A 25,907-nucleotide genomic window follows, 5' to 3' on the forward strand; every position below is an offset into this window, starting at 1 on the left:
TTCAAAATTTCTACATGGTATCGAAGCTGTTCATCATTAGATCTACTATTCAGGAAGTGTTTACATTCTATTTCTTCAGGCAGAGTCTGTAATCGGGCCAGGTAGCCTCTGGATTCATCCTTCCTTTGGAAGGTGAGATATCCGGTGAATGCCCATATAGTCAATCTTTGTACGAGAAATATTGTGTTCTCACGAATCTTAGATCCGAGGCAGTTGAGTTGGTTGCTGGTGGAAATCGAATTTACAGCAGTATTGTTGAAATGTCTTTCAATGGATTGCAAATGTTATTCCAAAGCCAGAGCGACCTGGCGCTCAAGGACAAACTCAGAAACAATAAAGGTGAGAATGGATCTTCATCAAAGGTATCTGATGAAGAGAATTGTGCTTTGGTTGCCAAAGCAAAGAAGGGGAAGAACGAGAAAGCTTCTCAGTCTGGAGCGAAAGGCAAGAAGCAGGATATGTCCAAGGTGAAGTGTTTTCACTGTCACCAGCACGGACACTATGCCACTAATTGTCCGCAAAAGAAGAATAACAAGCAGGTTGCTGGATCTTTAGCAGGAGAGGCTCTAGCCTCATAGTTTGAGCTTGATTTTTCATTGATCGCATGCTTGGTTTCAAGTGTGATGGGGTCAGTGTGGTTCTTGGACAGTGGTGCGTCTTTTCACATGACGGGAGATAGAGATTTGTTCTCTGATCTGGAGGACAAATATCTTGGAGTGCACATCAAGATGGGCGATGATGGTAGATACAGTGCGACCGGTATCGGTACCATTTCCTTTGAGAGGGAGTCTGGTAAACCCTTCGTATTGAACGAAGTCATGCATGTTCCAGGATTGACGAAGAATCTCATCTCAGTGGCGATGTTAGAAGATAAGGGGTATGATGTTGTTTTCAGCAAGGGAAAGGCTTTCCTGCGCAGTAAGACAACTGGTGAGACCCGAAAGATAGGGATTCGAGTGAGGAACCTTTATCAGTTCCATGCAGATGGAGGCGCAGAAATGGCGGGCAAGGCAGAAGGATTGGTGAGCCGGGATGATGGCGAGTTGTGGCACAAGAGATTGGGTCACCTTCACCATGGAGCCTTGAAGATACTGTAGCAGATCACTACAGGGCTTCCTAAAGGCACACTTGCGCAGTCAGATCAGTGCAAGGGGTGTACTTTGGGGAAGTTTGTGAAAGCCACCTTTCATGAGAAGGATAGTCGCGCCACAACGATCCTTGAGAGAATTAACACAGACGTGTGTGGACCTTTCTCAATTGCTTCGACAACAAAACACATGTATTATGTGATTTTTGTTGATGATTTCTGTCGTAAGTGTTGGATCTTCTTCATGCAAAAGAAGAGCAAGACATATTCAAAGTTCTGTGAATTCAAAGCACTGGTCGAGAAGGAGTCGGGGAAGAAGGTGAAGGCTCTTAGGAGCGATAATGGTGGTGAATACATATCGGACGAGTTCAAGGATTTCTGCAAGGCAGAAGGGATTCGTAGAGAGCTCATAACTCCCCATAACCCACAACAGAACGGGGTAGCTGAGCGAAAGAATAGAATGATTGTGGGTGCTGCATGGGCAATGTTGCATGATCAGGGCCTACCCCTTCACTTGTGGGCGGAAGCATGCAATACAGCAGTTTATGTGCAGAACCGTTGTCCTCATAGGATACTTGGCATGAGTACAACTGAGGAGACTTATTCTGGTAAGAAGCCTGATCTTTCATATTTCATGATTTTTGGTGCTAACGTTTACATGCATGTGACGAAGGATGCCAGGAAGAAGTTGGAGCCAACCGCAGAGGTTGGGATATTTGTGGGGTACACTGATACGCCCCACAACTATCGTGTGTATTTGCCAGACAGTGGTAAGACTGTTGTGCGACGGGATATAAAATTTCAGGAGGAGAAAGCCATGAAGTGTTCGCTTGAGAGGGAGCTACACTTGCATGCATATGAGGAGCTATTAGTTCCTAAGGATGAGCTTTAGGACGTGGATCAGCCACAAGACGAGGTTCATGGAGTGGAAGAGACCACTCATGCAGCGCCAACCATCAGAGGGCGAAAGCACTTGACAGAATCTGAGCGACTGGCTCAAGATGCAGAGAAAGTTGTAGGACCACCTATAGCCCAACGCAGGCAGAGATAGTCACCTGATTAGTACACTGGATACATGGCTTTGATGAGCAAGTGTGTTGTGACTGAGCCATCCTCTTTCGAGGAAGCTGTGGAGGATCCCGCATGGGTAGACGCCATGGTGGAAGAGTATGATTCTATTGTCAGAAACAGTGCATGGGAGATTGTTCCTAGACCGGAAGGGAAATCAGTGGTGGGTTCGAGATGGATCTACAAGGTCAAGCAGGTAGCTGACGAGAGTGTAGAGAATTACAAGGCAAGATTTGTTGCCCGAGGCTTTTCAAAGATAGAGGGGATCGATTATGAGGAGAACTTTGCACCTGTCGCAAGGTATTCTTCCATACGGATGATTCTTACTCTCTCAGCGCAGATGGGATGGCACATTCATCAGATGGATGTGAAGACTGCGTTCCTCAATGGAGTCATTGAGGAGGAGGTGTACATTGAGCAGCCCGAAGGATTTGAGGTCTTCAGCAGTGAGTTGCATGTGTGCAGGCTCAAGAGAGCGTTGTATGGGTTGAAGCAAGCACCACGTGCTCGGTACACACGGATAGACAGCTATTTCACAGGACTTGGATTCTCCAAGAGCGAGGCGGATCCTAACCTATACCAGATTGTGGTGGAGGGTAAGTTGCTTATCATTGTACTGTATGTTGATGATTTGATTCTAACGGGTGATGAGCTGTTGATACTGTCATGCAAGAAGGATCTTGCTACAGAGTTTGAGATGAAGGACTTGGGCCTCCTTCACTATTTCTAGGATTGGAAATATGGCAATGTAGTGGTGGATTGTTTGTTTCTCAGGGAAAGTATGCTCGGGAGATACTGGAGAAGTTCAACATGCATGGCTGCAAGCCTGTTGATACTCCTCTTCCTGGAGGTTGGAGGAAGGAGGATGCCACTTCGGGAGAATAAGTGGATGCCACTATTTATCAACAGTTGGTGGGGTCGCTGATGTATTTGGTCAATACACGACCTGATATATTCTATGCAGTTAACCAGCTTTCACAAGCTATGGTTAAGCCTACCAAGCTCTTCTGGAAGGCGGGCAAGCATGTATTGCACTACTTGAGAGGCACATCGGGATATGGTTTGTGGTACAGATAGGAGGATGAGATGAAGCTATGTGGCTTCACGGATGCAGATTGGGCAGGGAGCCCAACGGATAGAAAGAGCACATCAGGAGGGGTCTTCAGTATTGGATCGATAGCAGTTTCTTGGTACAGTAGGAAGCAGAGATCCATGGCACTCAGTTCAGCGGAGGCCGAGTATATGGCAGCAAGTTTGGCTGCATGCGAGGCTATATGGATGAGGAAGATCCTGGTTGGTTTGTTCGGTTCTCATTTGGATCCTACTGTGATTTACTATGATAACCAGAGTTGCATTAAACTCTTGGCTAATCCTGTATTTCATGATAGATCTAAGCATGTTGACATCATGTACCATCATATCAAAGATTGTGTGCAGCGGAGGATCATGTTGCTTTCATACATTCCAACGGAGGATCAGGATGCTGATATTCTGACGAAGGCTCTCACCAGGAGCAAATTCGAGTACCACCGAGGCAGGATAGGGGTTGTTGATAATCCATATCTTGTCGAGAGGGAGTGTTGAGATTGCAACAAGATGATGGAGCTTAGTGAAAAGAGTCGCCTTCACTAAGTGGGCCCGCAGGCAAATTATGGAGCAAGTTCTATTTTTTATCACAGTGTGGATGATCACAGTGTGGGTGATCACAGTGTGGGTGATCACAATGTGGGTGACCAAAGTGTGGGTGATCAAAGTCTATTTTTAGACTGGCTGTCAAAAATAGAAAAGTCAAATATTATTGTCTCATAATAATATTTGGACTATAAACTTGATCTTATTCTCTTGGAGCACTTCAGTTTGAGCTACAGATGTGGCCCATGCAGCTATCAGAAGGAAGTACGCTTTTCTTATGATTCAGTTGAGTTGTTGTATGCATGACTTTAGTTAGAACTCAATCAGTTGAGTTTGGTGGAGTTGATTGTGGAGTTGATGGAGTTGTGTTCAGTTTGACTTGGTTAAACTAGTTGTAGTTAGTCTAACTGCAGATAGACTAATGATGAGTTGTTAAACTAATTATTAACTCATAATACAACTATAGAATACATCAGTTAACTCAGTTGCATGTCAGTGCATGTTCAGTTCAGCAGGGACAGGTGTTAGAGAATCAGATTGCTATCAGTTGTGACTATAGTTGTGCATCAGATCTTGCACAATCAAAAGGATTGAGTATGCCAATGAGTTTGCTCATGTATTTGCCCAGTTTGTAGCTTCTGCTCACGTCTTACACATTGTGAGTGATTCTTTGGAGGTGAAATACGAGTTTGGTAGACCATTCTCATTCAATTCTTGCGCAGGTATTGAGCAGTGGAGGCAGGCAAGCAGTGGAATAGATTTGGAGATCAGATCTTAGCTATATTGTGTGTAACAGGTGGAGCTGGTACTGGATTTCTTGTGATAAGCATTGTACTTTGTAATGTTACATGGTCTCAATCATTAATATACAGATAGTGTGGGGTTTTTAGCGAGATGCTTTCCCCGGGTTACATATTGTGTTAATGTGTGAATGCTCTTGATGTTTTATTTTTATTGATGCTGCTATATTGATGATCAACGTAGAGGAGCTTATGTATTGTGTATGTTTTCCGCAATAGGACATGATCAGGATAATCTCCATTGAATATGTGTTAAATTATTCAAAATTTCTACAGTCCAGTGGACCTTTGGCTTCTTGCTTCCTTTCGTTTAAAAGTTTCCTGCATGTGGCCATTCTCTTCCAACATCTAGAAACATTATGGTTAATCAAACCACAAAAGGGACATGCAATGCTTTTCCAATGCTTACATGGAAATTTATCATGTTGAACATAATCAAAAGGAATGTGTTTAGAACCAGATTTATACCTTTCTTTTTCACCTTTATTTCCTTCATGAGGAGGTGAACTGAATGAAGAAGTAGCTCCTTTTGGAACATCATCAACCTCTTCAAGGTTGTCAGAGTTTCCATAACTCTCTGGTTCAAGTGTATGCTGATATACACCTTCTTTCTGTAAGGTATTCTTCATACATTGCATTCATCAAGAATACAATCTTCACAATCTTGAGGTAGAAGACCTGAAATGAAACTCCTTCTTGGAACTGTTTCAATGACCTTCATGGCAGCTTTGGAACTCTCTCCATAAGATTGTCCATAGCTAAGACCCAAATACTTGGGCCTTTCCTCAACCATTATTGGCTCAACAATACCTTATGCATGTTTTCCCAAGCCTTTTCCTTCATAGCCCATCTTGGACATTAACTTGGAACCTATGCCTCTGGTATGTTTTTCAAAAGAACTAATATAATCATTCTTAGAGGAATTTGAAGACAAACAGGAATTGTTTACCTCTTCTTCAAGCTGATACTTGACTAAGGCTTCCTTGGCAACAAAGAGTTGTGTCTCCAACTCATGCATCCTTTTCAGGTTCATATTTGCAATATGAAGTTGCCTCTCCATTTCCTACAATTTGTTAGAAAGTAACTACTTCTCTTCCTCCACAGGGTTCAACTACTCTCTAAGTATGTTTCTCTTCCTTCCATCCTCATACATTTCTCTCACCTTGTCCATCATGATGAACAAGTCTTGCTTCATGTCTTCATCAAAGAATCTTGTGAAGGAAGAAGATTTTGAGGACTCACTTGTAGAAGTTGTCATTATGCCAATGAACAAAATAACTTCAAACAAGATTAATAAAGAGCTTATTAAGAAACCTTTTGCAACAAACCTCTTGTGCTCCAAGGATTTCTTTGAGGTCCTTGGGGATAAGAAGAATGCCTTCAGCCCTGCTTCCTTCTTGTCCTCTCCTAGACTTAGCTATCAGTAGCTTTCCCTTCACCTCTGCAAACTCACACAATAGTCAGTCTACAAACACGCATACAATCAATCAGAAAATCAATCCTTGAATACCCAAACACCTTTCAGACAAGAAATCTTTTGCTCTGTCAATCAGCATTCTAATCTAATACCACTTGTTGCATGATGCAACTTGCTCTTGTATAACTTAGCTTTGACATCACCTTCTTTGAAGGTAGGGTTAACTAGCCTTAGCTCTGATACCACCTGATCTGAAAATGGGGCACTAAAGGCTTCTTGTCAGCTTACAATAATCTCTCCCACTTGCAAAGCTTAAATATTTCCTAGATCTTATGATTAATCAATTGCGGAATTAAAAAGTGATCGAAAATAGGTGTATGCTTGTGTTTGTTTTTAAACTATTTATGTGCTTTAAGTTGATTTTCTTAAACTGATATAAAAACATATAATAGTGAAACAGTGCAGCAAATAAGCATCACACATAATAGTAATATAATATGGAGCTCACCCAAACCTCTTGGGCTATGTCTCCTTGAGCTCTAGTTAGCTCAACTAGGCTCTCTAAGATTATGGCATAAATTATTTTACAAGCTCCACGCTCAACTCCATTGGTTTACAAATGAACCTATGGGTTTAGAATACCATCTTACCCCTGGTTGTCCTCACTCTGTAGATAGATATAGGCTTCTCTAGACTTGACTCCTTCAGTCAGTGCTCTGAGCTTCTTAAGCTTCTATCTTCTCTGACTCCCTCAGAATTCTGTATTATCTCTGGAACTCCTTCTTCTATCTTTAGCACACTCTGGACACTAGAAACAACTTGACCATTGATCTCTTTGCTATTCTCTCAGCTCTGGCTCTTGCTTTGGCTCTTGGCTCTAGCTCTGGCTCTGGCTCTCGGCTCTGGCTCTAGCTCTGGCTCTTAGCTCTTGGCTCTGGCTCTTAGCTTCTAGGTTCGCTTGACCACCAAGAAACGCTTTGCTTCTGAGTCACACTGACTCCGCAGACTGCCTCCTGGCATATACTGAGCTTTCTAATGGATTCCTCAGCATGCAAACATCTCTAGGCTTCATTGGACTGCCTCTGCGCATTACTCTGCCTGTGCCTCCCCAGAATCCCGCTCTCTGTGCTATCCTTTTTTTTGTAACACATCTGTTACAGTCCTCCATCATTGAAGAACCCGACTGTTTCTTTACAAGAATCAGTTTCCCATTGCAATGAACCGGCGGGCACAGGAAACCCAACCGTTCGGCCTTCCTCCTACAGAAAGCCCGCGTTCGAACACGTAACGCAATACACAGGGAAAATTGGTGAAAACACATCATTGGAGCATTTAATCAGACTTCAAATATATGCAATCACATCTATAAACCCATCGAGTCCGCCATTCCATCGCAAATCGCAATCGCATGGCGTATTGGCCAAAAAAACCCAATACACAGGAAATACAAAGAAATCCTGCATTTCCGGATTTCAAATATTATGAAATCGCGTCTATAGTTCCTATCGGTTCCAGGTCTCGATTGTAAATCACAATCGCATATGTCAACGGCCATTTATATTGGGGATTTGCCAATCGTCGATTGCTCTATTGACACTATCATTGTCGGCCCATCGCAATGATGTATCACTATCGGCCCCCTCACATCAATGCTATCGTTGATCGCATATCGACATATTGTAGTGCTACGACCCAGGGGTCTTCCCTTTGACTATGCCTATCACCAATATATATCGTTGATTGCATCACCTCTCGTCGCTTCATCACAATCGCAAATTGGCTCACCTGGGGATCCAATATCGCATGCAGGCCTACCTCTGATGCGATATATCGAAGATCATTGATCGGGGGTCTGTCCAGCCTTTGGTCTAAGTCCACCCTTTGCCTTTCTACGATGTAATTTCCTTAAGGAACGCATATAAATCCTTAAACCCATTTTTATAAGAATTTGCCTCCTTTTCAAAAGACCATCGCAAACTTCTTTCTGCGATAACTTCTTCACCCGAAGTCCATTTTAGCCCATTCAAATTGCATTAGATTCAAGTTGAAAATATCTATGCAATGGGACTATTTTTAGAAGCATCCTTTGACTTTCATTTTTGAGTGAAAAGTCATTTAAGATCATTTTCTGATCAAAAGGTGATCAAGGAAGAACAATATACAAGAAGGGAGAAGGGAGAAGTTTGTGATTCTTGAATATGGAAATCAAGTTCTTATCACATATCTATTTCACCTATGGTGTTCAGTGGTTTAAGACTCGAGTATGCCCTTGATGGCAACTCGAATTATATAGCTTGGAAGGATCACATGGAAGCAATATTAGAGGATAACAGTCTAAAGGCTTCATTGATCAATAAGTCCCCAAGCCAACTGATGCTACTCAATTGGAAAAATGGAAAAAGTGAGTGGCTAGACAAGGAGAATCCTTCTGGAGGGAGTTCGAGACCACATAGTCTCGAGTCTCCATAGGAAGGAGACACCATTTTCAATGTGGAAAACATTGAAAGATCTATATCAAAATAGCAGCGATCAGAGGAAGTTGGCGTTGAAAGACAAGCTTCATAAGATCAAGTGTGAAAAGGGTGACACGATCTCTACAAATCTAAATAAGCTCACCACCTACAGGGATGAGCTTGGAAGTGTAGGGATCGTGACAGTGAATGATGACAAGGTGAGTCTTGCACTCCTCAATCTTCTTAAGAGCTGGCATAGCTACTAAGACTCGGTTAATGGAAGAGAGAAACTACTGGATTGGGGACGACTTTGGTTTGATCTGATGCAGGAGGAGATAAGAAGAAGCTTTAGAGATGGATCCTCATCAAGGCAAGATGATGAGGAAAATATAGCCTTAGTGAGTAAGACAAGGAAGGGAAAGGGAAGGCATCCTAATCCAAATCCGGTTCTTCCCATGGTGGGAAGAAGTTTGACAAATCGAAGGTGTGATGCTTTCATTGTCATGAAGTGGGCCATTATGCTACTAATTGTCCACAAAAGAAATCCAAGAAGGGTTCCTCAAAGGGATCTGATGGTGAGGCACTGGCCTCACAGTTTGAGCTAGATTTCTCTCTTATCGCATGCATGGTTTCATCCATGGTGGGATGTGTTTGGTACCTGGACAGTGGAGCCTCTTTCCACTTGTTAGATGACAGGAATCTTTTCAATACCTTGGAGGAGAAGGATCTCCATATGCAGATCAAGATGGGTGATGATGGAAAGTACTGTGTCTCAGGTGAAGGTATGGTTGTGTTTCAGAGGGAGCATGGACCTCCCCTCACCCTGAATGATGTAAAGTATGTACCGGCTCTGAAGAAGAATCTTGTGTACATTGTTGTGCTAGAAGATAAAGGCTATGATGTAGTCTTTAGCAAAGTAAAGGTATTCCTGAGGCATATCGACACTGGACAGACAAAGCGAATAGGGATTCGAGTCAAGAATATCTACAAGCTGGAGGTAGATGACTGTGTGTTATGAAACCAACTCACAAAAAGATAGAAAAGATAGATCAACGCCTTAGAAATAAGCCTCTTCGAGGGGGCAACCTCCTTTACATTACACAAATGAACAATTCTTGGATGATACAAATGACAAGACCTCCTTTCTATATATAGGATTCTAAGGGGTCATAACATAATCAGAGCCGACATAAAAATAATAATGTAAGGGCATAATAATAACAATAGTGGTCTTCTATGGGGCACAATAATAAAAATATGGGACTACATGGGTACAACAATATAATAAGGGAGTTGTACTAATAACAATAAGGGGTTACACTAGTAGTATAGGGGCCTAACACTGTGCTACTTTGAGTTCCAAAGTAGAGATGGTGCAGAGCCAAGATGTTGGCAAGCTATGGCATAGAAGACTGGGCCACTTGCACCATGAAGCCCTGAAGATCATGCAACAAATTTCTACTGGATTACCCAAGGGAAAACTTGAGCAGAAGACTACATGCAAAGGTTGTACCTTGGGTAAGTATGTGAAATCTTCCTTTCCAGATCGAGACAGTAGAGCTAGAACAATCCTGGACTGAGTTCACTCAGATGTTTTTGGACCTTTTTCTACAGCCTCCACCACTAAACAAAGGTACTATGTTATTTTTTTTATGATTTTCCTCGTAAATGCTAGATATACTTTATGCAAAAGAAGGATCAGACCTTCTTGGGGTTTTGTGAGTTTAAAGCCTTGGTAGAGAAATAATCAAGAATGAAAATAAAAGCCTTGCGTAGCGAAAATGGTGGAGAGTATGTCTCCCAGTAGTTTAAGGACTTCTGTGCTGCAGAAGGAATTAAACGAGAATTGATGGAACCCCATAACCCACAACAGAATGGGGTGGCCAAAAGTAAAAACAGATCGATTGTGGGAGAAGCTCAAGTGGTGTTGTGTGACCAAAGCCTACCACCGCATTTGTGGGTTGAGGCATGCAATACAACAGTATACTTGTAGAACAGAAGCCCACACTATATACTAGCAATGAAGAAACCTATGGAGGCCTATTCTGGGAAGCGACTTGATGTAAGTCACTTCTAAATCTTTGGATCATCAGTTTACTATCATGTGACCAAAGATGCCAGGAGGAAGCTAGACCCAACAGCTGAGTTGGGAATACTTGTGGGGTACACGGGTACACCTCACAACTATCGGGTGTACCTGCCTTCCACTCAGAGGACTGTGGTATGCAGGGATTTGAAGTTCGATGAGTAGAAAGCCATGAAAGTGTCACTTGAGAGGAAGCTCAAGTTTCATGCAGATGAGGAACCTTCTATTCCTAAGGAGGAGGAGCCTTAAATTAATGTGGAGCAGCCGCATGTAGAGGATCTGAAAGTGGAGACATCCACTCATGCTGATACTTCCAAAGATGGGAAGAAATGCTCAAGGGAAGGTGACAGGTTGATGTTGAATGTGTGGGAGAATGTGGGATAGCCATCTTCTCAGTGCAGACAAAGGAGGTCACCTGAGCGGTACACTGCTTACATGGCCCTGGTTGGGGAGTGTGTAGATTTCGAGCCTTCTTCATTCGAGGAGGCAGTGCAGCAACCAGTGTGGGTTGATGCAATGGTGGAGTATGACTCCATCATGCGGAAATATGTTTGGGATGTTGTCACAAGACCTCAGGACAAGTCAGTGGTGAGTTCCAGATGGCTTTACAAGGTAAAGTAGGTAGCTAATGGTAGTGTTGAGAAACACAAGGCAAGGTTTGTTACCTGAGGTTTCTCACAGGTCGAGGGGATCATGGCTGCTAGTCAGGCTGCATGTGAGGCCATTTGGATGCAGAATATTCTAGTGGGATTGTTTGGTTAGAGGATGGATCCTACAGTGATCTACTGTGATAATCAAAGATGCATCAAACTCTCTGGGAATCCAGTTTTCATGACAGGTCCAAGCACATTGATATCCGGTATCACCATCTTCGAGACTGTGTGGTCAAGAATATCATGTTGTTGTTGTATGTTTCGACTGAGGAATAGGATGCAGATATTTTGACAAAGGCATTGTCAAAATTCAAGTTTGAGTTCCAGAGAGACAGGATTGGGGTTGTTGATAATCCCTTTCTTGTTGAGAGGGAGTGTTGAAGATAGCAACAAGAAATGCTAAAAATAGAAAATGCTAAAAATAGCACTGCTATAAATAGCAATTCAACCAATGTTGAACTTAGCAACAATGGATGAAAAATGAAAGAACTAAAAATATCTTTTCTATGAATAGCATTTCGGGATACCTTCCTATTTTAGTCAGTACCTAAACTATAATAGGAAGTAAAATTCGAATTTGAACTTAACATCTGTTTGAAAATAAATCAATTAACTCACCATGAGTTAATTAGCTATGAAAAATCAAACATGAAGTCTATGTGAGGACATGCAACAGTTTCTCCATTAATTGAGGAATTTATCCATCAGTTAAAGAGATAAGGATGAGTTCTAATTTGAGTAGTAATTAGTTGGCTCAGTTAACTGAGTCAAGTCCAGTTAGATTGATTTAAACAGTTTGTTTAAATTAATGTAAGTTTAGTTAGTTAATGCATGCTTGCATATAACTGCTGCTCTTTAGATAACTGAATATTCTCTCATACATAGCTCATGCATGTCAGTTCAGACAAAGACCCAGTTGAGATCAAATGGAGGGACAATGTACTATCAATTGCTAGGATATTCCTTGCTGAATATTCCTTGCATGCAGAAGGATTTCTTTCCAAGAGAATTGCATTGTTACTTCTTCTTGTTCAATGAGTGTGATGATGCTAATTCACACATGTGGCTTCACTGGATCCCAAGAAAATTTTCACAAAGAAATAGGAGCTTGGAGGACTTGAGGAGGATATATACTTATCTATTCAGGCTATGAGCTTCATTGTTTTTTATTACAGAGAGAGAAGGATAGCTTTTGATCTGATTCTTTTTGTAACTTGGACAAGATTCCACTTGTATGATATTACAGAGTTGGGGTTTTAGGCTGATGCTTTACCCTGGTTATTTCTTCTGTGTTGTGTGTGATTGATTTCTTCTTCTCAGTTATGTGTTCAATTGATCTTGCTCATATTCGATTAAGCTTCCGCATAATTGTTTGTAGAAGTAGATCAAGTATTTTGCTTTAGTATATTGCATTATTAGGTGATCTACAGGTGGGAATTTCTACAAATTGGACAATACATGGAAACAGTTTGATGAAATGCTTTAGAGAAAATGTGATGCCCCATAGCCCTAATGAAGGATTAGGGGCTTAGGTGTGTTACAAATTTTTATCAAAGCTTATTATTACCCTATGTGATACTACACTACTTGAGACTTTTCATCCCATGTTACAGGCCATTTTTTCACATCAATTCAGTAGTCTTGCAAATTGGATCAATCAACATCGTCGAACACTTTTTCATAATCCCTTCACAAAGCCCTAAGCATTAGTTCTCCAAAATGTCTAAGTTTATGGGAAAATTAAATCAAAAACATTATTTTTAGCCCCAATGGACCTTACCTGTTGATGGACCTCTAAATTAGACATAAATTAATGCCCATACCTCTAAATTAAACATTAATTTAAGGCCTATGACCATCCTTCAACACATTAAACCTCTCTTTCTACATTAGATAATGTATTTTTAACTTTAATATATTCATTAGGAAGGTTTATGAATAATTGCATATTTGTGCCTAATATTATTTATTTTTGTGGAATATTATGAGAATATTGGGCAGATTATGAAGATTTGGAGGAGGAGATAATTTAGGGACTTGTTCCCTACTACAGGAGGATCAATAAAAAATAATAAATCAAAAAGATATTATGGAATTATTGCACATATTATGGAACTCCAATGATTGAGAAAATCTAGGAATGTGTTCCATGCCATTTAACGCAGATTCCTAGCATTGGGAACCAAATCCACTAATCAAGGGATTTTGGTGGGGAAAGCTTCCTCCTTTCATGGGGAATTATTCCTAATCATTTTTTATAATTACCATGTCGAATTTGCCTCTGGTGATAGATTTTTATTAGTGCTCTTATGGAGAGAACTCATATTTTTGCAGCTCCATTGTATTTTCTTGAAGTGACGTAATTGTATTGATGAAAATAATGAAAATTGGTGTCATGTTCAGCTTCTAAATCTTTTTATCCTCCATAGGTCTCTGATTTTCCTTGGGCTTGGCCATCCCAGGAGCCTCAAATCCCTTTTTTATCATTTTCTTTCCTTCTTTTCACTTCTTATTCACATGCATCTCTTGTTTTTATTTCTTTCTATTTTTGCATTTAGTATTAATGATTTCTTGTTGTAGGATTTAGTTAAATGGTTGATTTAAGTTATTTTACAGGATCAAAAGCATTATTTCATCCTTGGAAAAACTTTTGAATTTCATAGTAATCATTTAGTTGCTTGGATTAGTCTTCTTATTCCCAAATCTAGATTTATGGAACTCCTTTTTGGCAAAGAATAGTAAATTTATGCTATTTTTTAGAGCATGCTAACGAGCTTCAATCAAGTTGGTTCCACTTGCATTAGATCACAAAACAATTCTAGTTCATAATAAAAATTACCCCACTACATTTGAACTTGATTAGGTTAGGCATTCTTTAAATTTACTAGCTCACTAGTTCTCGAATTTCTAGATTTTCAACTAGTAATGTTTTTCTATTTTTTTAGCATGGGTTAACAGAGGTTTTTCTGAGTGATTCTACTTGGAATGGGGACCTAAGACATCTTAGTTAATAAAAAGAAGTGTCCCATCCAATTTGGATTTTATTTTCTTGGTCATTCGGTGAATTATAATTTTGTATAGTAAATTTGTAACATCCTGTAGTAAATCAGGGGATCCTGTAGGAAATCATTGTAACATCCTATAGGAAAGCCTATTTTGGGCCCTAATTGAGAAAAATCATCGTTAAATATGGGATTAGGCCTCTACTTTACCTCCATGCCATCAATACCATTTTAACCCTCTTGCTCCACACTTTCCTCCCCTGCCAAAGGTCAAGGAAAGATTAGCATTTGCATTCATAAAGCAAAAAGATTTAAAAAATAATTTCTTTTATATCTACACATGCACACAATAGTTAGTACTCTCTAGATCAGATTTCATGCTTAGTTAGTTTAAATCATCACATGTGATAAATAGGGTTAAGGTAGGTTTCTTTTACATTTAGTTCTCGATCTTTATGCAATTAGAATAGGTTTCTTTCCTTGTACTTTGTTTCTTGCAATAGGTTAAGGTTCCATTTCGAACATTTCATTTTCTGCAATTAGTTTAGGATTTGGATTTAGTACATTCACTCCATTACATTATGATAGCAAAGGAAGGACACATTGTATGCTGCACATATAGTGTCAATACCTCTTAAGTTTGTACAAACCACGGGTTGATAATTAAAATTGGTAGCCTTGGGAGTTGCAACATTCTTGTTGCAATACTGAGGCTCATCACTTTTTGGCACCATTGCCAGGGAGGTGTCAAAGCATGCATTGTTTTCTTCCCTAGGGTATTTGTTTCTTTTTACTTTGTGCAAAAAATAAAAAATATTTGCATTAGGCATATTTAATTTCAAAAGTAGAAAATTGCATTGCATTATAGTTTTCATTCAATCATAAAAACAAAAAAATATCCAACACCAACCCTACCCCCCATTTGATCACTTGGTGTAGTAAGAGCCACATCACCATTCACTTTTGCAGGTAGAATAAGCAGATGGCAAAGAATGTAGAAGAAATGGATGGAGATGATGACAATGAAGAAGATCCTCTCGGATTTCTCATTCATGATATTGATGGTAGTGTGCACATGAAGAAAATCCCTCCATCTTTTCTTCTAAAATTTCATGGTTTAAGGTTAGAAGATTTGGAAACCTTTCTCTTTAAATTTGAAATTGTTTATAAATCTTATGTTTACTTATTAAAAACTCAAAAATTGAGATTGTTTCTGGTAGCATTGAAGGATAAAGCTCTTAAATGGCTCATGATTTTAGGGACTAATTCAATAAGATCATGGAATGATATGCAAAAGATATTTCTAGAAAAATATAAAGATCATGATATTAAAGAAGAAATATTTAGAATGAATCAAAGAGAAAGAAAATGAGAGTCTAGAGGATCTAATAGAGAGGTTCATGCATAATGTTAAGAGGGGAAAACTACATCATTTAGGATCTGACACACTAAAAACCCTCTTACTTATAGTAATTAGGGATGAGTGGATTGATATTCTTGATCTCATGAGTAGAGGTGATGTATATCAATTATCATTTGAAGAAATTTGTGAAACATGCAAACACATATCAAGAGGAAAGGCAAGAGTAAGTCAATCAGCATTAAGATCGGTAAGTCAAGCCAAACTTGGAAATTTGCTTGATGACTTTAAAACAAAAATTCTTAGCAATCTAACCAAACAAGTAGAAATGTTAAGAATACAAAATAAAATAAAATAAAAAATAAAAATAAAAAATGATGTTTGTGTTGTCCATCTAGAATCACATGATGTTAAATGTTTCTCCTCATTACCAAGGTTGAAGAAAGTTCACCAAGAGGACAATGGAGCAAGTCAATTTCCAATGTCGCAATGTTATGTAGCTCCAAGAGGACCATGATAGCCTATTCATCTTTATATGATGCAAGAGCCTAATTCACAATTTCAAGGTTATGCATATCCACCTAAAAGTAATTGGAACACACCTTTTCCTTGACAACATTGGCCATATCAACCCCAAAACCAATCTTGGCAACAAGGTTGGCAAGGAACTTATGGGAGCCATCCACAATATCCTCAGTATTTTCCTCACTATCCTCCATACCCAACTCCATGTTATCCCTACCATTTATCTCCACCACAACCACATCCATCTCAAATATCCACTCCCACTCAACTACCTATAACACCATTTCCAAACCCACACATTAAAGTAGCTCAGCCCACTTACAATGATGACATGTAACACCTCCAAACATCTCCTCTTGAGATCAATGGAATTCCCATAGCTCAGGAGGAGTATTACAAAAAAGAGATTATCTTAATATCATTGAAGGACCACATCCAGAAGAAGAAGATTCAAATGAGAAGACCACAGAATCATGGGCTGCACTTGATGAAGAGCAGACATCAAAATCAAAGATAAAGGGAGCTCCCTCATGATTACCATCAAATATTCCATGTATTCAAGAGAACAATCAGAAAAAAGAGGAAGATTTGAAGGTCATGGTAGAAGAAGACATGAAGAATGATCCAGATAAGAAAAAAACAAAGGACATCAAAGTTATATTGAGGTTTGGTTCCAGAAAATCAACAAGATGGAGCATCACTCTCTTCTTCAACTATGCTTGATCATTTCAAATTCAAATCATTTAGTCTCTGAAATCCAGGTACATGTCAAAGCATACATTTCAAGCCTACACATCATTTTATCTGTCATCTTGATGTGCACATGGCTCCATTGGAAGTATTCTTATACTTGAAAGTGACTTTGTTTTTCAAGTAGGGTAGGGTAGAAAAATAAAAATGAAAAATAAGAGGAGAAAATAAAAATCTCACGTGAAAACCTCCTTGGAGGCTCCTTAGATTGGCTCATCGATTGAAAACCTCCATGAGGTGGTCAATGGGTTGGAAGAAAAGAAAAAAGAGAAAAAAAATCATAGGTGAAAACCTCCTTTGAGGCACCTGGGCAGACCTACTAATTGAAAACCTCCTTGAGGCAACTAGTAGGCCTAGAAGAAAAAGAAAAGGGAGAAAAAATAAAAAAATCCTTGCTCCATGTATCTCTTTGATGAATTTAGGTGCTCTCCAACATCTACAAGGAACAAAAACAAGTTTCCACCAAAGAAAGAAAAAATAGGTCAAACCTAGTCAAAAGAAGTCAAATTTTGACTTTCTCCTCCTTTGCTCAAATGCTCCAACATGACCAAGGCCATGCCAATCCATCACCCTCATCTATTTCCACCATCCACTCATCATTCCCAAGATTCTACCACTCATTTTCCTTGTTGTCTCAAAATACTACAAGAAGGATCTGTTTTACTACAGGAAACAAAATACATAGAGAAATTTGTTTTTTTTCCATAACTTGAAAACCATGCATCCATTTGCCAACTTGTTTTAGGGGGAGATGCATATGGATGATGGTAACATGCTCAAGAAATTTCAGAAAATTCCAGTGCATGGTTTCCAAGAAATCGACCTCCATAACCTTCATCCATTTTTACTTTTTGTCAAGATTCATGCATCCATTGACCAAATTTTTTTTATGGGGAGGTGCATAAGGATGATGGAAACATGCTCAAAAAGTTTCGGGTAAATCCATTCTACCGTTTGGGAGATATGGACAAAACAAGTCTGCTACAAGACGTTGTCTTGAATTTTGAGAAAAATGTTTGCAGGATAGCGAGAGGAGGATCAAAGCAACAAGAGAGGATCAAAGGGGACCTATATAGTTCATGTTTTCATTTCTCCATTCCACATCCTTCATCATTCCATCATTCCCTCCATTTTTCTTCTCATTTAGCTCAGTTTGCAAGGGTTCTGTGTTTTCTACAAGATTCCTTGTAAACCTACAGGATTCCCTGAAAACCTACAGGATGATCCTGTAGGAATTACAGTGGCTTGGGAATCCCAAAAAAAGTAACCCTAGAGCAAGGGGATGACCTGATTATGTCAAAAAAATAAATTTCTACCTCACCAACTCATCACCATGCCTCTCCACCATGATCACCCATGCATTCATCCAATAAAGTTAGTTTCAAAAAACTTACAATTAAAAAAAAAACAGACAAAAGAGGATGAAGACATAAAACAAGGGAAAAAAATATGAAAGCTATATCTCTCATTAACCAATCCCTAGACCCTCTCTATACCCATGCCAACCATCCTCATGCTCCAAAAGTGAAGAAATGATTAAAAAAAATTGAGGGAGAGGCAACTACAATAGATCCTGTAGGAAATCCTGTAGCAGCCTGTCCCACAAAAAAAAAAATCACAAGTTGCAGTTAGCTTCAGCATGGAGATCAAGAGGTCAAAGAAGCTCCTCCAGAGCTTAGCAACAACATCAACATCATTAGCATCACCATCTAGCACCTGCACATCAACATCAACTTAGCAACAGCATGCATGTCTCTCCAACAACCATCAGGTAGGTACAAGTATGCAATATTCTTGACGTCTTCTCTTGATCATATTATAGTTAGAAATTTGTTGTCAGTGCATGAGATATGAGGTTTTATAAGCTAAGGATGGGTCAGCAGCCTCAATCACCTTCAACTATTTAATTGCAGCTGACTCCCTCACTCATGCAATGTTGAAAAGACAAATTATGAAGGGTGATGATTTCAAGGAATGAGGACAGCATTTAAAAGAAGAAAGTTTTGCAAAGGCCAAGTCACCACAGCACTCCAAGCCCTCCATCCACTTCATATTCACTATCTATTCATCATTCATCCATTCCATTTCATTCTTGAAAAAAAACAAAAAGAGCATCCTCCCCATTTTCACAAACCTACACTACTCCCTTTGAGCCCTAGCATCATCATCCAATCCCTCTTCATCATTTCTCATCACTCCCATACAGTTAGAAGACCATGAAAGAGGAGGAATGAATACTACAGGAAGGCAGAATGTTGCTACAAGAAGGAATAAATGAACAAATTATGCTAAACCCCAAGATGGCAAAGCTTAAGAGAGACCTGATCAAAACAGATAACTTCAAGGCCATTAGGCAGCCATCTAGGCCACAAGAGAGAAGAAGAAGGAAACAAAAGTAAATGAGGCATTCACCATCAAAACAAAACTCAAACTGTTGTGATGAAAAGATGTTTTCCAAGAGGTCTCCAATCTCTTTCTATCTTTTTTCCAAGGCCTAGAAATTGGAAAAGGGCATGGGAGTCAAGTCGAGGGCATGCCCTAGGCTCAGAATATCATTTATGCTCAAAAAGGGTTTCCTGTAGTTTTGACAAGAATTACTACAAGATGTCCTAGTTCTCATCTAAATGCATTTTGAAGATGTTAGAGGTGTCCAAATGGTGGAACAAGGTAGCAGAAGGTTGATAAGGGTGTGGAAGATCTTGACAAACTGAAAAAAATTCAAGAACCCATCTTGAATAAGGGGAAGAAAGCAAGCTAATAGTCTCAAGAAACAATGATTTTTCTTTGCACAAATATGTTTTTGGGCTTGTCCTTGCAGAACTTACAGCCAATATTTTTAATGCACAAGAGAGAGGCCACCAGGGCCATGAAAGAGGCACAGTGAGGTCACTAAGTTGCTTAGAGGATGAGCAACACTTTCAGCAGGGGGTATGATGGGCCTCTAAATTAGACATAAATTAAGACCCATACCTCTAAATAAAACATTAATTTAAGGCCTATGACCATCCGTTAGCGCACTAAAACTCTCTTTCTACATTAGATAATGTATTTTTAACTTTAATATATTCATTAGGAAGGTTTAGGAATAATTGCATATTTGTGCCTAATATTATTTATTTTTGTGGAATATTACGAGAATATTGCGCAGATTATGAAGATTTGGAGGAGGAGATAATTTAGGGACTTGTTCCCTACTACAAGAGGATCAATATAAATAATAAATCAAAAAGATATTATGGAATTATGGCACACATTGTGGAACTCCGACGATTGAGAAAATCTAGGAATGTGTTCCTTGCCATTTAATGCAGATTCCTAGTATTGGGGACCAAATCCACTAATCAAGAGATTTTGGTGGGGAAAGCTTCCTCCTTCATAGGGGATAATTCCTAATCATTTTGTATAAGTACGAAGTCAAATTTTCCTCTAGGGATAGATTTTTATTAGTTCTCTTGTAGAGAGAACTCATATTTTTGCAGCTCCATTGTATTTTCTTGCAGGGATGTAATTGTATTGATAAATATAATGAAAATTGGTGTAATGTTCAGCTTCTAAATCTTTTTCTCCTCCATAGTTCTATGAGTTTCCTTGGGCTTGGCCATCCCAGGAGCCTTAGATTCCTTTTGCATCATTTTCTTTCCTTCTTTTCACTTCTTATTCACATGCATCTCTTGTTTTTATTTCTTTCTATTTCTGCATTTAGTATTAATTATTTCTTGTTGTAGGAATGAGTTAAATGGTTGATGTAAGTTCTTTTTCAAGATCAAAAGCATTATTTCATCCTTGGAAAATCTTTGGAATTTCATAGTAATCATTAAGCTTCTTGGTTTAGTCTTCTTATTCCCAAATCTAGATTTTTGGAACTCCTTTGTGGCAAAGAACAGTAAATTTATGTTATTTTTTAGAGCATGCTAATGAGCTTCAATCAAGTTGGTTCCACTTGAATTAGATCACAAAAAAATTCTAGTTCATAACAAAAATTACCCCACTACATTTGCACTTGATTAGGTTAGGCATTTTTTAGATTTACTAGCTCACTAGTTCTCAAATTTCTAGATTTTCGACTAGTAATGTTTTTCTATTTTTTAGCATGGGTTAACATAGGTCTTTTTGAGTGATTCCACTTGGAATGGGGACCTAAGACATCCTAGTTAATAAAAGAAATTGTCCCATCAAATTTGGATTTGATTTTCTTGGTCATTCTATGAATTATAATTTCGTGTAGTAAATTTGTAACATCCTGTAGTAAATCAGGGGATCGTGTGGGAAATCACTGCAGCATCCTGTAGGAAAGCCTGTTTTAAGCCCTAATTGAGAAAAATCATCACTAAAGCTGGAATTAGGCCTCTACTTGACTTCCATGCCATCAAGACCATTTTAACCCTCTTTCTCCACACTTGTCTCCCTTGCCAAAGATCAAGGAAAGATTAGCATTTGCATTCATAAAGCAAAAAGATTTAAAAAATAAGTTCTTTTATATTTACACATGCACACAGCAGTTAGTACTCTCTAGATCAGATTTCATGCTTAGTTAGTTTAAATCATCACATTTGATAAATAGGCTTAAGCTAGGTTTCTTTTACATTTAGTTCATGATCTTTATGCAACTAGAATAGGTTTCTTTCCTTGTACTGTCTTCTTGAAATAGGTTAAGGTTCCATTTCAAACATTTCATTTTCTACAATTAGTTTAGGATTTGGCTTCAGTACATGCACCGCATTACATCATGAAAGCAAAGGAAGGACACATTGTATGTCGCACATATAGTGTCGATACCTCTTAAGTTTGTACGAACCCCAAGTTGATAATTAAAGTTGGTAGACTTGGGAGTAGCATCATTATTGTTGCAATACTGAGGCTCATCACCTGTTTAGCCACTTGTGTCAAGTGCATGTTGCATACCTGTTAGCTAGTGCTGATCAACACATGTTTCTCCCTTCTACAGGTGCGCTAATTCTAGAAATTCAGGGGAAAAAAATCTCTAAAGCTTCCTCTTCCAGAAGCTTCCAAGGTAGTTTTAACTATTTACCATAGATAGATAGTTCAAATTCCTATACGATCCTATATTGGAGGCCCTGTCTCTTATCCCTTGAGCTCATCCTCCCATCATATGTGGATCTCAATCCTAGAATGGTAAATCCTAAACTACCACTCTTACTTTATATGTTTACTACCTTCCATATCCTTAGGGTCGGATTTTATAGATTGCTAGTGCCCTCATGTTATTTCTTTGAACCTGAAGGAGTCACCATATTCATGCATTAGGGTTGATGTTGAGGTGTGTTTTTTGACAAGGAAGGACTAGTCAACTTGGGGAGATATCTAAAAATTTTGATTTTATTTATGGTTGTAACTGTCCCCTATATTTGTTGATAAAAAAAGCATCTTGTTTTCCTATATTTTTTTTTTTATGTTTGCACTCATGTATTTTAATGCCATGCTAACTCATTAAATATATATTTTAGATTATGCTACATGGATGTTGTGGTTTCTTTCCTTGTTTTAGTCATGTGTGCAGGTTCTAATTGTAGCACTCAGAGCTATATTTGGAGCTTACAAGCAAGGAGTAAAGGAAGGCTTGCTTCAAATCCCAAGTAGGCTTCTTTCCTATTTTCTAATTTCTCTAAGGAAAACTCAAATATTTTTGTCTTTAGTTGTTCTAGATCATACCACTAAATGTAGGGAATTCACCTTTTCCCATAAATGGAAGAAGAAAAATAATCAAGGGACCAACCAAGCAACCATTGCTACCAATACAGCTAGTATCAAGAAACCTTCCAATCATCCCCACAAAGTTAAATTCCCTTGCAAGTTATGTAAGGGTGACCACCTTCTTAGATATTTTCCCAGTATTCCCAAGGTATTATAAGTGTGGTCCACCGGCACACATCAACCTTTGTCGTCAGCTTCTGGAAATCACGCTGATGACAAACCTTCAACTAGTGATAGTAATATCCACAGAAAGAAGGGTAAAGTTAAGTTTCCCTATAGGTTATGTGAAGGGAATCATCCAATTCACCTTTTAATTTATATGGACGAAGCACACAAATTTTTGGGAAATATTATTGTTTCTCAACCACAACCCTGACTAGCTACTGGGAGTTTTCCCCTAATCCTCCATTATTTGATGAAGTGATTGTTCAAAATCCATCTCCAGTCAATCCCACTCTCTTTGAGCATGAATCTCATGAGTCTGTTCCCGACCAACCATTAGTTGATAAAATTATTGACTCGATTCCACCTTCCATTGATCATACCTTTCCTGTAGAGATTGAATTTCATACCACTCGGGTTCTTCTCATTTCTTCAGGTTCTAATGAACTGGGGAGAAATCCTCCCATTCCAAGGGCACGGGGGGGAAATTCTCCCATTCCTATGGCATAGTGGGGGAATCCTCCATTCCCACAGCATAGGGGAGAAATTATCCTGTTCCCATAGCACAAGGGGGCATATCTCTCGTTCCCACAACAACCACTCCAATTAGTATGGTCACTTCCTTTGATTGGAGTCTACTGGAAGGATGTTGTCTTCCTCCTTACATTCCCTTGCAGATCATAGTACAAGCTTATAATATGGTTGTACCTGGCATAGTCATAAACGAAGGCACGTATGTTAGTATTATGTCCTCAACTGCTTCACAAGCTTTCAGTTCTCAAAAGCTTGTGTCCATTACGCAAAATCTGTTGGCTTTTAACAGAGGAACCAGTCAATCATTAGGGATCCTTCCTCTATTGTGTTGGGAAAAATACTAATTGGGAGGGGGAGGTGAATCAATATTTTAAACTCACTTTAACTTTTCATTTCATATTCTGATTTATGTATGCTACTATCATTTAGGAAACTCATATATGTATGTGACTACAGTAAATGCAAACCACGTATAACTACTTAACTAATTTATCATTTATTTCATTAATTGTTCATCCTTAACCATTGCATCATTACTTCATTATTCAATCATTAAGCATAAACCATGAGCAATAAAGAGAAAATAGATCATCAACACACATGAACACCAGGATTTTAGGTGGAAAACCAATGTGGGAGAAAACCACCACTGTCGTCATCGGTGTCTTCTTCTTTCATTATTAAGATAACTTCTTACAATATTGTATTGGTGCATACTCTTACTAGTACGCAGGGACCCACCTGTAGAAGGATACAACTTTCAATCATTCTCCAGCACCCACTGGAAGGGAGCTCCAACACCCTGATCTCGTTTACCAGATCCTACTGCAAGGGAGCACCTACCCCCTACACAAATTTACCAGCTACCACTGAAAGGATGCTCTGACTCCCTCACTAAATGCTCCAACCCTCAACACCTCTTGTGGACAATGTTTCATAATATTTCATACTGCATCGACCTGACTCAAAACATCAAACTAGTAGTGTTAGAAAATTATATATTACAAAGAAAAGGAACACATAAAATATTGTAGAAACACAAACATAGAAAATGCATAAAACAAGAAAGAGACACAAACATACATGGTTCACCCAATTTGGGCTACGTCCATGGAGAAACAACCATTACTTCCTTTTATATTATCTAGAAAAATGAAGAGATACAACCTACAACTGATCCGTTGTAATTTCCTCTTCTCTCTCACACATTCTCTTCTCTCTTTCTTGCTTAGAATACACATATTTAGCCGCAATACAATTCCATCATATATAGCGAGGGGTTTCCTTCTAGGGAAAAAATGCTAAATTAAACATAACTTCTACTATCAGATCATCCACCTAATGAACAACCTGTTAGTGTCAGTCTTTCCAGCCTTCCTCCAGTGATCAAACATGCTCTTACAAAGTGACTTTAAGGTGTTAAGGTCAAATTTTATCATTTCATTGAGTCTTCAAGTAAAATTTGGTCACTAGGCATTAGGTCTAGGGTTTGCTTTCACTCCTTTCAAAGTTGTCCAAATGTCGGTCTATGTCACTATTCAGCTGATTCTACCATCATTCAGAGGGTTTTCATCATCATGTCAGGTTCCAATGGGTCATTTTACACCTTGTTCATGCTTCAGTTTCGCCTAAGCAAGGTTCATTTCCCTCTCCTAGGGTTTTGAAGGCAATTTCTCTTGGATGGTCAAATCATTAGCAAAAATTGTATTCGTATGTTCATACACCTTCCCCTATCCTTAATGTACCTTATTAAACACTTCCTATCACTGAGATCCCCCAAATTCTTCATTTTCGCACAAACCCTAGTTTCTTGCTACAACTTGACAATTTTCAAGGCTAGGCCTGTGTTTTGCCCTTTTTCACCCCTTCCCCTCACTCACTTTCTGAGATTACACTTTCCCCTACTTCCTAACGTCCCTCCCTACTTCCCAAAATTTCCTCAAGAATTTAGAAGCTCCCTATCCCCTTCATTTCGCTTCATTTCGACAAATCTCTCGTTCCACACATTGCAGTAGGTTTCACTCAAATGATGTTTCTGAGCAAGAAATGATGAATTTTGGAAAACTGAGAGAGGTTTTTGTCCACAACAGGCCAAGGAAGAAAAACCTCCTTCACCTTTTACACAGGTGTCATGGTTTTATAGAAATGTCAAAAATACAATTGCCTCAGGAGAATTGATGAATCTCTGAAGTGACCTTGGGAAAATCAAGTTTTCTCCTAGCTTGGTCAACCAAATGACTTTCTTGATGAGTAACATGATAACTAGACACAAAGAGATTTCCAATGAGCTATCATGAGCTCAATTTGTAGTTGAGAAAGGCATTCAAAAGTTGACTGTAACAGCACTCTGCCTTTAGGCAGCCTCATTTGGCACATTTTGACCAGTCTTGGGAGATTTGATTTTTGATAGGGAAAATGAACTCCAAATTGAAAAATGCCAGTTGGGTTGGAAATTAAACTCAAAGAACCTTCCAACGAGATATCTTGCACCCAATTTTGACACAGGAAGGCCTCCAAAATTCTCCTGCAAAAAGCGCTATGCACAGGATCTATGTGTCGTGCCCCAAGCCTAATGCGCCACGCCTTCCTTGTGCGCCGCGCCACTTGGCGCACGCTATTGCTAGGGAGCTCCAAACTGAAAAAAGTTTATATTTTTGGATTTAGCA

The sequence above is a fragment of the Pinus tabuliformis genome, chromosome 7, assembly GCF_031772625.1.
Source record: "Pinus tabuliformis cultivar Carrire ecotype Pingquan chromosome 7, CPIR1, whole genome shotgun sequence".
Classification (NCBI taxonomy): Eukaryota; Viridiplantae; Streptophyta; class Pinopsida; order Pinales; family Pinaceae; genus Pinus; species Pinus tabuliformis.